This window comes from Rhinatrema bivittatum, chromosome 1 (genome assembly GCF_901001135.1).
Source record: "Rhinatrema bivittatum chromosome 1, aRhiBiv1.1, whole genome shotgun sequence".
Classification (NCBI taxonomy): domain Eukaryota; kingdom Metazoa; phylum Chordata; class Amphibia; order Gymnophiona; family Rhinatrematidae; genus Rhinatrema; species Rhinatrema bivittatum.
Window position 1 is genome coordinate 493002171 of NC_042615.1, and position 16203 is coordinate 493018373.

Below are 16203 nucleotides of genomic sequence, written 5' to 3' on the forward strand. Positions count from 1 at the left end.
TAGCCAAGCCTCTGGCTGATATTATAAATTGCTCCCTCTCCCAAGGAACTGTTCCCAACTCCTTGAAACTTGCTTCACTCAAACCTCTACTAAAGTAACCCAACCTGGATCCATCTAACTCCGCAAACTTTCGTCCTATCGCCAATTTACCATTTATCGCCAAACTAATGGAAAAATTAGTCAACAACCAACTCTCCGAATACCTAGACTTCCACAACATTCTCTACCCTTCCCGGTTCGGATTCCAGAAAAGCCTAAACACGGAATCCCTCCTAATCTCTCTAACAGACAACATCCTAATGGGCCTAGACAAAGGCCAATCCTTTCTACTGGTTCTACTCGACATCTCAGCAGCGTTTGACACAGTGAACCATTCAATCCTCATCAACCGACTTTCAGACATCGGCATCTCCGGCACCACCCTCAACTGGTTTAAATCCTTCCTCAATAATAGGAACTACAAGTTCAGAATAAATAATAAAGAATCCCACCCCATATCGTCCACTCACGGAGTACCTCAGGGTTCGTCTCTCTCCCCTACACTGTTTAATATTTATCTGCTACCCCTATGCCAGCTCCTAGAAAGTCTTAACCTGACACACTTCATTTACGCTGACGACATGCAGATCTTGATTCTCGTCACAAATCCTATCTCCAAAACCCTAAATTTCTGGAACAGCTGCCTTCACTCCATCAATCTTCTCCTCTCTAGCCTTAACCTTGTCCTCAACACTTCCAAAACGGAGCTCCTCGTCATCTCCCCCAATGACTGCAACCCTCTCGTCAGCAACCCCATCATACCATCAGTGAACCATGTGAGAGACCTCGGAGCTATTCTAGACACCCGAATGAACTTCAAAAAGTTCATAAACAACACCATAAGAGAATGCTTCTATGAGCTACATGTTCTAAAACAGCTTAGACCCCTCCTACACCTTCATGACTACTGCTCAGTCCTTCAGGCCATACTGTTTTAAAAAATTGATTACTGTAACGCGTTACTCCTCGGCCTTCCTGCCTCCACAACAAAACCATTACAGATGCTCCAATATGCCGCAGCTAGGATCCTAACCAATTCAAGGCGAAGAGACCATATCACACCTATCCTCAAAAATTTACACTGACTTCCCATCAACTTTAGAATCCTGTTTAAGACCCTGACCATTATCCACAAAACCATCTACCTTCAATCCACACTCCAACTCAAAATTCCGCTCAACCTTCACGCCTCTACGAGACCGATCAGAACGGCATATAAAGGATCTCTTCACGCACCCCTTACTAAATCCTCACTTCACCCCTCCATTCAGAAATGTGCTTTGTTCACTGCTGGACCCTCTCCATGGAATTCATTACCAACAGAGCTTCGCCAGGAACAATGCCCTTTCACCTTCAGAAAGAAACTGAAAACCTGGCTTTTCAAACAAGCCTTCCCTTGAATGGCCACACCACAAATAAGGGATTGTACATAAATCTTCTTTCATAATTTCCGTCAGAACTACTCTGTTCCATTAATAACTTTCATAACTCTGACTGCTCTCCTGCTCCAAACCTGTAATAATGCAAGCCTCCCCGCTGGTCTCTCAGCCCTCTGTTCCCCCTCCTCCCACCTTTCGGTCTTTTCTCCCTGCCCTGTCCTTCTTGACCCCTCTCCTCCTAGTCTCAACATCTTCTCCGTTCTTTCGTCGCACTGTACAGATGTCACCACCCCTTGAAGAACTGTTTGTTTGAGTACCTACTAGGTCTTTCGCCTGGTCACTATTATACGTTGCTTGTTATTTACTCTATAGTAGCGCTATGTTAAGCTAATTCTACCTCTCTTAGTTGTCCTGAATTTCATCACCCTGTTTTATGTAACTTTCTCTTATATCGCTGGTTATCCTTTGTTTTGCTGTAAACCGGTACGATAAGATATTTGTCTTGAGTATCGGTATATCAAAAGATTTTAAATAAATAAAATAAATAAATTTTGAGTGGACTATTTAACTGTATAGACAAGCGACCATCATATAGCACAGGTATATCTGGTAACCCATTCGTATAAGCTTTGGTGTGCTAGGAGATATAATCATCAGTCGCTTGAATATTTGTGTTTTTTTTCACTCTTTTGTGCTGTGAACTTCCTCCCTTTTTTTCTTTTTTTACTTTTTTACTTTTTTTGCTGGAAAATTTTTAAATGTATTCCAAATATGTACTTATCTATGAAATAACTTCATGCTGACCCAGAAGTTCTGAGCTGCATTGACATGTATTTCCTCAGCTAATTCCTGATTGAAAAATATTTTACTTCTTTCTTTTTCTTCCTTATATTAAAAATGAATAGTCCAACTCACTTAGGCTCCTAAAACTAATTTATGGAAAGACATAAAAGAGAAAATGGCTCTCACCTTGACTTTTTTCGCGATGACGTGCTGCTATGCTCCATCACAGCGTCTGACACTGATAGTTGCCAGCCCCGCCATTTTATACCCAGAAAACCCAGGAAAAACCCAGGTGTCAATGATGGGTTAAACCATGTGCTCAGGTAAAGCAAATATGTGCTGGTATCAGTGAAATGCATCTATATGAATAACAATATTTCTGGATTCTATGAATTTATTTTGTGCCATTCTATTTTGTCGTCGAGACCATAAGGCACTACAGTATTTAATCTGTATATCCAGAAATTTTCCCTTAAATTTAACTTAGCAATGCGATTCCCCCCCCTCCCCTTATGCGGTGGAACATGTTCTAATATTGTCCATTGAAAATCAGTAAAAGAGTGTCCCTCAGATATACAATGTGAGACCATAGGAGATTTAAAGTCCTTAGTTGAAATTCTGCTCTGATGTTCTATCAATTGAGTCCGTATCTTTCGTGATGTACGTCCTATGTACAATTTTGGGCATGGACATAAGAGTCCATAGATTACGTGGTCAGAATTACAATCTGTTTTATTAGGATCCTTCCATGTGGGTCCAGACATGGTGGAATGGCAGAAGTCGCATTGCCTGCACGGTGTATGTCCCGATCTTATTGCGGGCAAATCTGATTCCTCTGGTAATGCCGCCCTCACTATATGTTGCTTAATATTTTGCCCTCTTGTATATGAGAACATAGGTGTAATTCTAAAAATCTCATGCGTTGTAAGAACGTGCCAATTACTTTGTATGATCTCTTTGATTCTCTTGGTGAAATTGGTATGTTTTAACACATACACCATAGTGCCGCAATCTGATCTAGCTTTATATCTCAACAATTGATCCCAGTCCGAGAAACATCACGAAAGATACGGACCCAATTGATAGAACATTGGAGCAGAATTTCAACTAAGGACTTTAAATCTCCTATGGTCTCACATTGTATATCTGAGGGACACTCTTTTACTGATTTTCAATGGACAATATTAGAACATGTTCCACCGCATAAGGGGAGGGGGGGGGGGGGGGGAATCGCATTGCTAAGTTAAATTTAAGGGAAAATTTCTGGATATACAGATTAAATACTGTAGTGCCTTATGGTCTCGACGACAAAATAGAATGGCACAAAATAAATTCATAGAATCCAGAAATATTGTTATTCATATAGATGCATTTCACTGATACCAGCGCATATTTGCTTTACCTGAGCACATGGTTTAACCCATGATTGACACCTGGGTTTTTCCTGGGTTTTCTGGGTATAAAATGGCGGGGCTGGCAACTATCAGTGTCAGACGCTGTGATGGAGCATAGCAGCACGTCATCGTGAAAAAAGTCAAGGTGAGAGCCATTTTCTCTTTTATGTCTTTCCATAAATTAGTTTTAGGAGCCTAAGTGAGTTGGACTATTCATTTTTAATATAAGGAAGAAAAAGAAAGAAAGAAGTAAAATATTTTTCAGTCAGGAATTAGCTGAGGAAATACATGTCCATGCTGAATACTTGTCGATGATAAAATGGAAGTATAATAAGTAAGAAGTAAAATATGTTCTCAAGGACAAGCAGGATGGTAGTCCTCACATATGGGTGACATAATCAGGATGGAGCCCAATCACGGAAACACTTTTGTCAAAGTTTCTAGAACTTTGACTGGCACCACTGAGAATGCCCAGCATGCCACCAACCCTGTATCCTGCAGGGGTTCCCCTTCAGTCTCTTTTGTTTTTGTGCAGCTTTAGCCACGCGGCGTGAGGAGCGCTCTCACAGATTCCTGACATGAATTTTCCTCAGGGATTATTTTTGAAAATTTCAAATTTTTTCACCCCATCCGGGGTCCCCCTGTCCACCATCGATACCTGTGACCGTAAGGTAAGCTTTACCTCGACTTTCGGTCAGTAACCGGTTCCAGGGTTTAGGCCTGACGGTCACCGACTGCGTTGTGGCCTAAATGTTCGACAACATCGATGGCGACGGGTTTTTGTAGGTGTCCCGACTGTCCTCGGACAATGTCTATGACAGACCCTCACCAGGTTTGTGTGTTCTGTTTGGGCCCTACCCATGATGTGGACTCATGTGCCAACTGTGCCCAAATGACCCCTAAGGGGCGTCGAGCCAGGTTAGAAAAGTTGGCTTTGCTGTTTCATACCAAACAACTCCCGCCTTCTAAGACCTCCAAGTCATCGACACAATCGCCGGCCAAGTCTCGTCATTGGTCGGACACCGATGACTCTCGATTGATGTCGAAGACTTCAGCTTCTTTGTCCTTGGCACCGGGCTTGGGCAAGGCTGACCATCAAGAAAAACATCGGCATCGGAAGACCTCGCCTTCTGACTCAGGCACACCGGTGACCTCGACTTTGGCATCAACCGAGCCACTGAGGAAAAAGGCCCGTGCCGAGGAGCCTCCGACCTCCTCCAGACCGGGTACAGCGAGGCATTCCCCCGTCTTTGGTGGGGGTGGCAGCCGAGACTCCACATATTTTTGTGGACCCTCCCGCGATGTCCATCCAGTCTCCCGGTCCAGAACTGGTCTTAACAACGCCAGCTTTCCACGAGGAATTGAACCGGATGGTTCAAGAGGCAGTGGTTCAGGCCCTCCATGGACTTCTGGCTCCATTGGCACCGATGCCTATTCCAATCCTGGCTCCAGATCTGATGCCGTTGATGCTCACACCAGTACTTGACTGACTTGATGTCCTCATTGGTGCTCTGCCATCGGCACCGGTAAAAACACCGATTCGGTGTGATCCATCGACACCCATCCATCTCTCCTTGGAGGAGGAGGGACCATCAATGCCAGATCCGATTCCAGGGCCTTTTGGAGTAGTTCCTCAGAGGCGTCTACCAAGGTCACAGAGTCCTTCAGTGCCCCCTTTGCCTTCCATGCCGCATCAACCCTTGCCGATGCCGCCAGTGCCTCCTTTGGTGCCCCGATCTCCTCCAGCCGGAGAAGGCCCCTTTTTACCATCTGGAGGCTCGTTGGATGCTGGGGATCAACCCTTCCAGCCCTGGACCGATGATTCCTCAGACTCCCAGGACACTGGGGATATCCCGTCTGAACCTTCTCCTCCAGAGGAGATGCGAAGATCCCTGCCGGAAGACATCTCTTTCATAAACTTTATCAAGGAGATGGCGGAGACCATTCCATTTACCCTTCAGACTGAAGAAGACTCCAGGCACAAAATGCTAAAAGTCCTTCAGTTTGTAGACGCTCCTAAGGAGGTAATGTCCATCCCGGTTCATGAGGTCCTCCTTGATCTTCTTCAGTGCAACTGGGAGCACCCAGGGACGGTACCACCTGTCAACCGTAAGTTTGATGCTACTTATTTAGTCCAATCAGCACCTGGCTTCCAGAAAACTCAACTGGCCCACCATTCAGTAGTGGTCAAATCTGCCCAGAAGATGGCCAGAAGACCACGGCCTCATTCTTCCGTGCCTCCTGGGAAGGAGCAGAAATTCCTCAACGCTTTTGGTTGTAGAGTCTTTCATGGTTCTATGCTAATTTCCCGTATTGCGGCCTACCAACTATATATGATGCAATACAACAGGAATTTATTTAAGCAGTTGCAGGAGTTTTCTGATTCCCTTCCAGACCAGTTCCAGGACCCGCTCAATTTGATTCTCAAAAAAGGCCTTGATGCTGGCAAGCATGAGGTGTGGGTTGCTATGACATCTTTGACACTGCATCCAGGGTGTCAGCAGCTGGGATAAGTGCCAGGAGGTGGGCATGGCTGAAATCCTCTGATATGCGCCCAGAAGTTCAGGAGCTGTTAGATTATCTCCCGTGCAGGGGATGTCCGCTATTTGGTGAGAAGACTCAGGAGACTGTCGCACAGCTCAAGGATCGTAATGAGACTTTGTGTCAATTCTCTGCTGGGTACACAGATTTCTCCTCTTCTAAACGGCTGTTCAGAAGGGAGGTAAAAAGATCTACCTTCAAAGCACATAGATACTACCCTCCTCTAGCTCGGTCTCTTCCTACCATACCCTATCAGAAGGCTCAACCTCGCCAGGCCAGGCCTCAGAAGACACAGCGAGCTCCACAACTTGGTCCTTCCTCGGGATTTTGACTCCCCACTAGAGAGCAATGGTCAACTTCCACCTCTGCCATCTCTTCCAGTCGGCGGCCGTCTCTGCCACTTCACCAGCAAGTGGCACGCAGTCACCACGGATCAGTGGGTCCTGTCGGTCGTAGCTCAAGGTTTATTTATTTATTTTTATTTATTTAAAAACTTTTCTATACCATCGTTTAGTGATATACCATCACAACGGTTTACAAATAGGCACGTAAATAATTTTGTAATGGATTATAATTTAACTAGTAGGTGCCAAAATTGTTCAGTTACATGATTCAAATAATATACGCTATATGTAATGTGGATTGTAATTCCATTTATGGAATATCCATACATGCGATATACTGTACTTCTTTAAATAAATAGTTAAGTATGATAAAAATAAAAAGAACGCATATATGTTATCTGGTGACTTTTTCTGTTTGTCTGTGTGTAGGGGTCCTTTTCTTGTTTATTAGTACTACCTATTCCCCACTCTCACTTTGAAAAGCTTTTTTGAAAAGCCATGATTTTAAACTTTTTTTGAAAAGTTTTAAATCTCTCATTAATCTTATTTCGAGTGGTAGTGTGTTCCATAATATTGGACCGGCTAATGATAGTGCTCTCTCCCTCACTGTGGTCAGTTTAGCTGTCTTTACAGAGGGTATGGTTAGTAGAGCTTTATTTGCTGATCTGAGATTTCTCTGGGGGATATGTAGTCATAAAGCAGTGTTTAACCAATCGTATTTTCTTCATTGATTAGCTTATGGATTGTGCATAGTGTTTTAAATTGTACTCTTTGTTCGATTGGCAGCCAGTGTAATTTGGCGAGTGTTTGAGTGATGTGGTCCCTTCTGCTTTTTCCAGTTAGTATTCTGGCTGCGGAGTTCTGTAAGATTTGTAGTGGTCTTATTGTTGTATATGGTAATCCAAGGAAGAGTGTGTTACAATAGTCTGTGCTAGCGAATATAAGCGCTTGCAGAACAGTTCAAAAGTATACTGGGGTTAATAGGGGTTTTAGTCTTCTAAGGACCATTAGTTTGGCGTAACCCTCTCTAGCTTTCAATGATATGTGTTTTTTGAGGTTGATTTCATTGTCAATTATTACTCCTAGGTTTCTATCTTTTTCAGTTAGCTCCACTATCTGATCGTTTTTAAGTTTGATGTGCTTCTGGATTCATTCAGTGGTTTTTCGTTCAAGGTGTATGAATTCTGTTTTTCTAATATTAATTACCAGTTCCATTTGGCTTAGAAGTTGTTTAATTATATCTAGGTACAACATTGCTAAGTTCAACATTTTTTCAATTGTTTCCTCTACTGGTAAAATTAGCTGAATGTCGTCAGCATATATGTAATGAATGATACCTAGACCTGCCATAGGGGTGGCATAGGGGCAGCATGTAAATATTAAATAGAGTCGCCAAAAGTGCTGAACCCTGGCGGACCCCAGTTTCTAGCTTGATTTTGTCTGATATTGTGTTTTTTATCTGTACCTGAAAAAATCTATTGTTTAGGTAGGATCTGAACCATTCAATTGTTTTGTTTTGTAATCCTATTTCTTCTATCCTTTTTAGTAGTATGTTATGATTTACTGTGTCAAATGCTGCTGACAGGTCTAGTAATATCATAATGTAGTGTTTTCCATTGTCAAACCCCGTAGTACATTATGTTAGAGAGATAAGTAATGTTTCAGTACTATAGTGTTTTCTGAAGCCGTTTTGTGAGGGGTAAAGTATTCTGTTGTTGTCTAGATGTTCTGCTAGTTGCTTTTGTATTGTTTTTTCTATTAATTTAGCAAGCATGGGTAGGATTGAGACAGGTCTATAGTTACTCAAGATGTTTGGGTCACTGTTTTTTTTCTTCAGTATTGGTTTAATTATTGCACCTTTAAGAGAGTCTGGCATTAGACCTTCACTAAGTGATAGGTTAATTATTTTTGCTATAGTGTGGGAGGTTGTGTCAGCTAGTTTTTTTATGTCCATGATGGGAATGGTGTCAATTTTATGTGGTGCGGGGGTTCAAATTTTTTATCATGAATTCCACTTCGATCTGGGACACCTCGTCAAATGTGGATCATGTTGTCACATCTCTTTTGTGCATCTTAATTTCCTGCTTTGTTAATATTGGAATCTTTGCTTTCCTCTCACTACCAGCGGACTCTCCACCTCGTCCGGGGTGGAGTTCCACCAACCACTGTCCACTTCTAGAGAAGAAAATAACATCCCTCCTACAGCCCAATGCTGTAGAACAGGTTCCCCCTCTACAAAGGGGAAAGGGATTCTACTCCCGATATTTTCTAATACCGAAAAAATCAGGAGGCACTCGTCCAATCTTAGATCTTCGTGCCCTAAACAAGCATCTACGAAAAGAGAAGTTCAGGATGGTAACCTTAGGCTCGCTACTCCCTCTTCTCCAACAGGGAGTTTGGCCTTGCTCTCTAGATCTACAAGAAGCGTATATGCATATAGCAATAACCCCGTGTCACTGAAGATACCTTCAGTTCCTCGTCAGAACCAGGCACTTCCAGTACCGAGTGCTTCCGTTCGGTCTTGCATCGGCACCTCAGGTCTTCACGAAATGCCTGTGAGTAGTAGCAGCATACTTGAGGCGACTAGGCACTCATGTCTATCCTTATCTGGACGACTGGTTACTGAGGGCCCCGTCCGTGGAGGCAGTTCTTCACTCCTTCCATCTCACTTTACGATTACTACTATCATTGGGATTTCTAGTCAATTATCCAAAGTCAAATCTGACTCCGTCTCAGCTTCTCTCCTTCATTGGAGCGGATCTCAACACTATCCAAGCAAAAGCTTTTCTTCCAAAGGACCGCGCGCACACTCTTGCAATGCTTGCAAACACTATACGAATTCGCCGAACCACAATGGCTCGTCAGCTTCTCATCTTGTTGGGCCACATGGCATCCTCGGTCCATGTTACACCAATGGCTCGCCTTGCCATGAGAGTAGCGCAGTGGACATTAAAGTCCCAATGGTCTCAGGCCCACCATCCAATGTCGAACATTGTCCATCTCACCAGGCAACTTCGTCTCTCACTAGCTTGGTGGATCCAGGAGTCCAATCTGGTCAGAGGACTACCTTTCCAATCTCCAGAATCCCAGATAACACTGACAACGGATGCTTCCACTCTAGGGTGGGGAGCCCATGTCAGCAACTTGCAAACTCAGGGAACCTGGTCTGCAGCGGAATCACAACATCAGATACATTTTCTGGAACTCAGGGCGATAAGATATGCCCTTATAGCCTTCAAGGATTGCCTCTCCAACAAGACAATCCTAATCCAAACGGACAACCAGGTAGCAATGTGGTATATCGTGCAATCCTTTGTGCTACGCTTATTTTAATTCCCTTAAGTTTTCCTTTGTTAATTAACCTTTTTCATAGTGTTTAGTAATCCTTTGTTTATTAAATATGTTCAATGTATTTGACTTAGGAAACCTATTTTCCTGCATACTCTGTTTCTAATGTAAACCGGTATGATTTGTATCTGATACAAGAATGTCAGTATATAAAAATGCAAAATAAATAAATAAATAAATATCAACAAGCAGGGAGGAACTGGCTCTTACCTGCTATGTCAGGAAGTAGCACAAATCTGGGCTTCAGCTCTCTCTCATTCCATGTTACTGAGAGCGACTTACCTGGCGGGCGTGGACAGTGTACTAGCAGACAAACTCAGTCACAGGTTTTATCCCCACGAGTGGTCCCTGAACCCCACGGTGGCGGAGAGTATATTCCAAAAGTGGGGGTATCCGAGAATAGACCTCTTTGCGTCGACTCACAACTGCAAAGTAGAGAACTTCTGCTCACTACATCACAGTCACAGAAGACCACCAAGAGATGCCTTGCCCTCTCTTGGGCAACGGGTCTCCTGTATGCCTATTCCCCCACTTCCATTCATCAGCAAGACTTTCGTGAAGCTAAGATGGGACAAGGGCTTCAAGATTCTCATAGCCCCTCACTGGCTACGCCAGGTGTGGTTTCTCATCCTTTGCGACCTCTCAGTCCATCCACAAATTCGCCTAGGCACATATCTGTCTCTGATATCACAGAACCACGGACAGCTGCGTCATCCGAACCTCCAGGCCCTGTCGCTGACAGCCTGGATGTTGAAAGACTAATATTACAACCACTCAATCTCGCGGACCCAGTATCCCATGTCCTGGTAGCTTCACGAAAGCCTTCTACGAGGAAATCTTATCATTCCAAGTGGAAAAGGTTTTCCTTATGGTGCATATCAGAGGGAGTAGATCCCGTTACCTGCCCCACTACAAAGTTCCTAGACTACCTCTGGTACCTCTCAGAGTCTGGTCTACAAACCTCCTCCATTAGGGTTCATGTCAGTGCGGTAGCCGCTTTCCATAAAGGTATAGGGAATGTCTTGATATCGACACAACCCTTAGTGGCGCATTTTATGAGGGGCTTGCTTCACCTCAAGCCTCCTTTGCGTCCTCTGGCCCCTTCTTGGGACCTCAATGTGGTGTTAGCACGGCTCAGGAAACCTCCGTTTGAGCCTCTGCACTCCTGCGAGCTGCGTTATCTCACTTGGAAAATGCTCTTTCTTCTTGCTATAACGTCCGCTCTCAGGGTCAGTGAGCTACAGGTACTGGTAACATACCCACCTTACACGAAATTTCTCCATGATCGTGTGGTGCTTCGCACTCATCCTAAATTTTTACCAAAGGTAGTCTCTGAATTTCATTTAAATCAATCTATTATCCTACCTACTTTCTTTCCAAGACCCCACTCACATCCAGGTGAGCGGGCTCTGCATTCCTTGGACTGCAAGCGTGCGCTAGCCTTTTATTTGGAACACACTGCAGGCCATAGGAAGTCCACCCAGCTGTTTGTCTCCTTTGATAAAATTAAACTGGGAATCCCGGTGGGCAAGCAGACGCTGGCCTCCTGGCTGGCGGACTGTATTTCTTTCTGCTACCAGCAAGCAGGCCTTCTGCTCCCGGGACGTGTTAAAGCGCATTCTTAGAGCAATGTCAATGTCGGTAGCACACCTTCATTCTGTACCTCTTGCTGACATCTGCAGGGCTGCTACATGGAGTTCTCTCCATACCTTCGCAGCTCATTATTGCCTGGACAAGGCTGGCAGACAAGAATCTATCTTTGGCCAGTCTGTTCTGCACAATTTATTCTCAGCTTAATACCCAACTTCCTTCCAACAGCCCGCTGGGAATTTCAGGTTGTCCTTTTATCCAAAACCACCCCTGTTGTTGTGCCTGTTGCACGTCTTTGGGTGCTTTTGGTACATTAATCGGGCATCCTCAGCTCGCTATTCACCCATATGTGAGGACTACCATCCTGTTTGTCCTGTGAGAAAGCAGAGTTGCTTACCTGTAACAGGTGTTCTCACAGGACAGCAGGATGTTAGTCCTCACGAAACCCGCCCGCCACCCCGTGGAGTTGGGTTCGCTTGGGATTTGTTTTTATTTTTCGCACGTACTTTTTACTATAAACGAGACTGAAGGGGGACCCCTGCTGGATGCAGGGTTGGTGGCATGCTGGACATGCTCAGTGTTGCCAGTAAGCAACTCTGCTATCTTTATATAGGAGCTGAGCTGAAGAAATGAATGCTTACATTGAGCATTGTGAGAAAAGAAGTTTCGCTGTTTCCCCTGAAGAAGGAGTGTTCTCCGAAATGCTGCGGTTTAGACAGCGTTAAGAGGAATTAATGAAATATGAAGTCATCATCAGCATAAGCGAGCATACTCTGAATCACTGTGAAGCTCAGAACTTCGGGATCAGCATGAAGTTATTTAATAGATAAGTACATATTTAAAAATTTTCCTGATGTGACAAATTGTATTTAGCTGAAAATATTTCTAAGTTCCTAGTGAGGGGTAAATAAATCCTAAATTGTGTGATGTTACATCTCTCCCTGAAATGACTTAATAAAAATGTTTCCTAAATGTGAATATTTGTACTACCTTTTTAAAAAAATGATCTAAAGTTATTCAAAATAAATCCAAATTTAATAGATGAAAACTTTTATTAATAGAAACATAAGAACATAAGTGCCATGTTGGGTCACACCAAGATCCATCGAGATCAGCATCCTGTCTCCTGGTGTGTCCAATCCCATTCACAAGCATCTGGCATTTCCCAAATAGTTGATCTATTTCCCTCCCAGGGATAAAAGATGGCTTTCCCAAGTTTACCAGGCTAATAACTGTTTATGGACTTTTCCTTCAGCAATTTGTCTAATCCTCATTTGAACCCATCTGTTAGTTGCCTTGTCCATGTCCTCTGGCAACATAGTTTGTGTGCAGAGTGAAAAAATACTTCCTATGATTTGTTTTAAATCTTCCAGTTTGTTAGTTAATAGAGTGTTTCCTAGTATTTGAAAGGGTAAATAACCATTCCCTATTTACTTGTTCCATCCTACTCAGTTAAATGGCTTCTCAATTGTCTCTTTGTCAAGCTAAAGAGCCTTATTCTGTTTAGCTTATCTTTCTAAAGGAGCTGTTCTATCCCTTTTTATCATTTTGTTGCCCTACTTATTTGAGAAGGGGGAGACTAGAACTGCACACAGTACTCAAGGTACACTATGGATCTAAACAAAGGCATTTATATGTTTGTTTCTCTATTCCCTTCCAAATAATTCCTTTCTGAACACCATGTCAGACCGAGCTGAAGGTTTCAAGGTATTTTTCACAAGGATTCTGAGGACCTTTTCCTGGGTAGTGACTTCTAACACAGAACCTAGCATTGTGTTACCTGTATTTGGGATTATTTTTATTTGATTGCATTATGGCCCATTCTTACAAGTCCTTTTGCAATTCATCTCAGTCCACTGCTGTTTAATAACTTGAAACAATTTTGACTCCTGCAAATGACACCTCACTTGCTGTTCTCTTTTCCAAATCATGTATGAATATGCTAAAAAAACAAAACACAGGTCCCAGCACAGACCCCGGAGCACTCCACTAATAACTTCCAATTGGAAAACTGACCATTTAGTCCTACCCTCTGTTTGCTATCTTTTATTCAGAATTAGTATTCAGAGATAAGCAGATGTATGTGTAAGAATAAGAAGGAAGAATTTAGCTAATAGATTGGTGTGGAAGAAAGTGGCCTAGTATTTAGAGTACTGGGAAGGGAGCCAGGAGCCTAGAGGTTCAAATCCTGCTTCTCCCATCCATGCTGCTTGTGACATCGGATAGGTTACTTTATCTCCTGTTCTCTTAGATATCTGCTTAACATGTAAGCTGTTTAGGGTAGCGAGTCTACTTATATGTAATTGTTATATAATGTCCTGATCTACTGTGTTTAAATGTTGAAATAATAACATGCATATTCTTTAATGAGCTAAAGATTTTATTTTTGCCTATTTGCATTTGAGCTAAGCTGATGTTGATTTTATATATTTTACTGACAATCTTAGGTTATGTGTTTTCCATCTTTTTTTCACACCTCATTCACAGTTAAATGTTTCTTTATAGTGTCTAATATTTCATTTTTTGGCATCTCATTAAAAATGGGCCATGGCCCAAAATATGATGCTGTCATGTCATATAATACATAATGTGGGCCATAACACTAAATAGACTGTTAATGATCTAGATTAAACTCTTAAAAAGTTGGCATTTGGTAGGTAGTGAAAACTAAATGTGGATAACCCATGTAGCTCTAAATACAGCTAAGTTAAATGTTTAAAACTGGAACATCTCATGGGAAAAGTGATTTGAGCTTAAAACTTTTACAAATTGACAGCCTCTCTTCACTCCATTTTTCATCCTAAAGAAGTCTGCAAATATTCTTAGCTCACATCATTATTGCACATCAGTGGTTGTAATTAGCTAAACAGGAGTTTTTCTTAGTCATTGATCATCATCAGCTTCTTGACAGTGCCTGTTTTTTTTGTATGATTTTTTTCTCCTAAAAGTCTGAATGTTGTATCAATCCAAAGATTTTTGGTTTTAAAATTCTAAAAATCTGCTTTGCTATTCTAGTCTTATACCTTGTTTTCTAAAAATAATTGAAGCAAAATTTAAATAATTTATACAGCTCATTTTTCTAGTCAAAGCACCTCGTTTGGGAAAGTGTTAGTAAGTCATATTGGAATGAATACACCAGAAGGAGCTGCAGTTAACAGCATTATATAACTTTTAATCTATCTAATCTCACTTTTGATTTTGCACTGTTTTTATTGTTACCTGAAAATGTTTGTGTCCTTCAAGATAACATTTCATCACTCATATCTGATGAATAATTTAAAGTGGTATATTTATCTTGATTTGAACGCTTTTTTTTCCTGTACTATTTGTGTTGTGTATGTTAGAAACATTTTGTCACTGCACTTCATTTCCTAGCGTGTAGCAGATGGACTCAACAAGTGGGTATAGTGTGCTCGTGCTAGCAGTTGGAGACGGATCTGACGTCAGCACGGGTACATATACCCCCACAGGAAGTGAAGCAACTCAGTAATTTCCGTCTCCAAAGCAGTTTGGAGTGTCTGCACGCTCGCTGAGCGTGTTTTCCAATACTACTTTCTAAGACACGTCTCACTAGAATGCCGTTCAAGGGTTCTCTCCTGTTTGGCAGCGACCTAGATAAACTGGCCAGCACATGGGGCACCTCTCCAGTACCTTGACTGCCGGAAGACAGGTCCAAGAGGAACCAGCGCACCTTTCCGAGGCCCTCCAGAGGTAGAAGCTCCCAACGCTTCACTCCCTATAGGAGTCGCTACCAGGCACCTCGTCCTCAGGCCAGGAACCAGACCTTTCGGACCAAGCAGCGCAAGAGGGGAGCCGGCTTGGGTTCGGGTCACGGCCGCACCCCACAATGAGAATCAGCCGATCCATCCGGGGGACGGAGCCAACCGGCCCATAGCTTGGGATTATCTGCAGGTTCTCGGTCTCATGGCATCCACCCTGGATGTGGTACCCTGGGCGCGGGCCCATATGAGACCACTACAACGCTCCCTCCTTTCTCGTTGGAGCCCATGCTTCCGGAATTACTCCGTGCATCTACCTCTACCAGCCAGACTGCGGACCCAGCTACGGTGGTGGTTGCTGTCCAACCACATGAGCAGGGGGTCGAAGATGTCCTCCCCCACGTGGACTCTGCTCACCACAGATGCCAGCCTGAGCGGATGGGGAGCACACTGCGAAGAGCTCACCGCCCAAAGGCGGTGGAACAGAGAAGAGTCGGGGTGGAACATCAACCGTCTAGAGGCATGGGCAGTCCGGTTAGCCTGCCTGCGATTTGCTCACAGACTGCGGAACAGAGCAGTCAGAGTGATGTCCGACAACGCCACCACGGTGGCATACATCAACCGACAGGGCGGAACCAGAAGCCAACAGGTGTCCCTAGAGATAGCCCCGCTGATGGCTTGGGCAGAGGCGAATCTCCAGGACATCTCCGCCGTCCACATTGCCGGAAGGGACAACACTGCGGCAGACTTTCTCAGCAGGGAAAGCCTAAATCCGGGAGAATGGCAGCTGTCCCCCACAGCCTTCCAGATGATTGTGGATCAGTGGGGGACTCCAGACATGGACCTACTAGCGGACAGGTCCAATGCTCAAGTACCCAGATACTTCAGCCGCAAGCGAGATCCGTTCTCTCACGGGATCGACGCCCTGGTTCAGCCATGGCCTCCAGGGTCCCTGCTATACGCCTTTCCGCCGTGGCCCCTGCTGGGCGCCCTTATACACAAGATTCAGAGGCACAGAGGCCTAGTTCTTCTAGTGGCACCAGACTGGCCAAGAAGACCCTGGTAC

At 43.7% G+C, this 16203-nt stretch overlaps 1 protein-coding gene across 3 annotated transcripts in view; it reads left to right on the forward strand.

Moving 5' to 3' along the window:
• Positions 1-16203, forward strand: part of CNTLN (centlein) — a 1032335-nt gene that overhangs the window by 235374 nt on the left and 780758 nt on the right. The gene's annotated exons all lie outside the window — the stretch shown is intronic.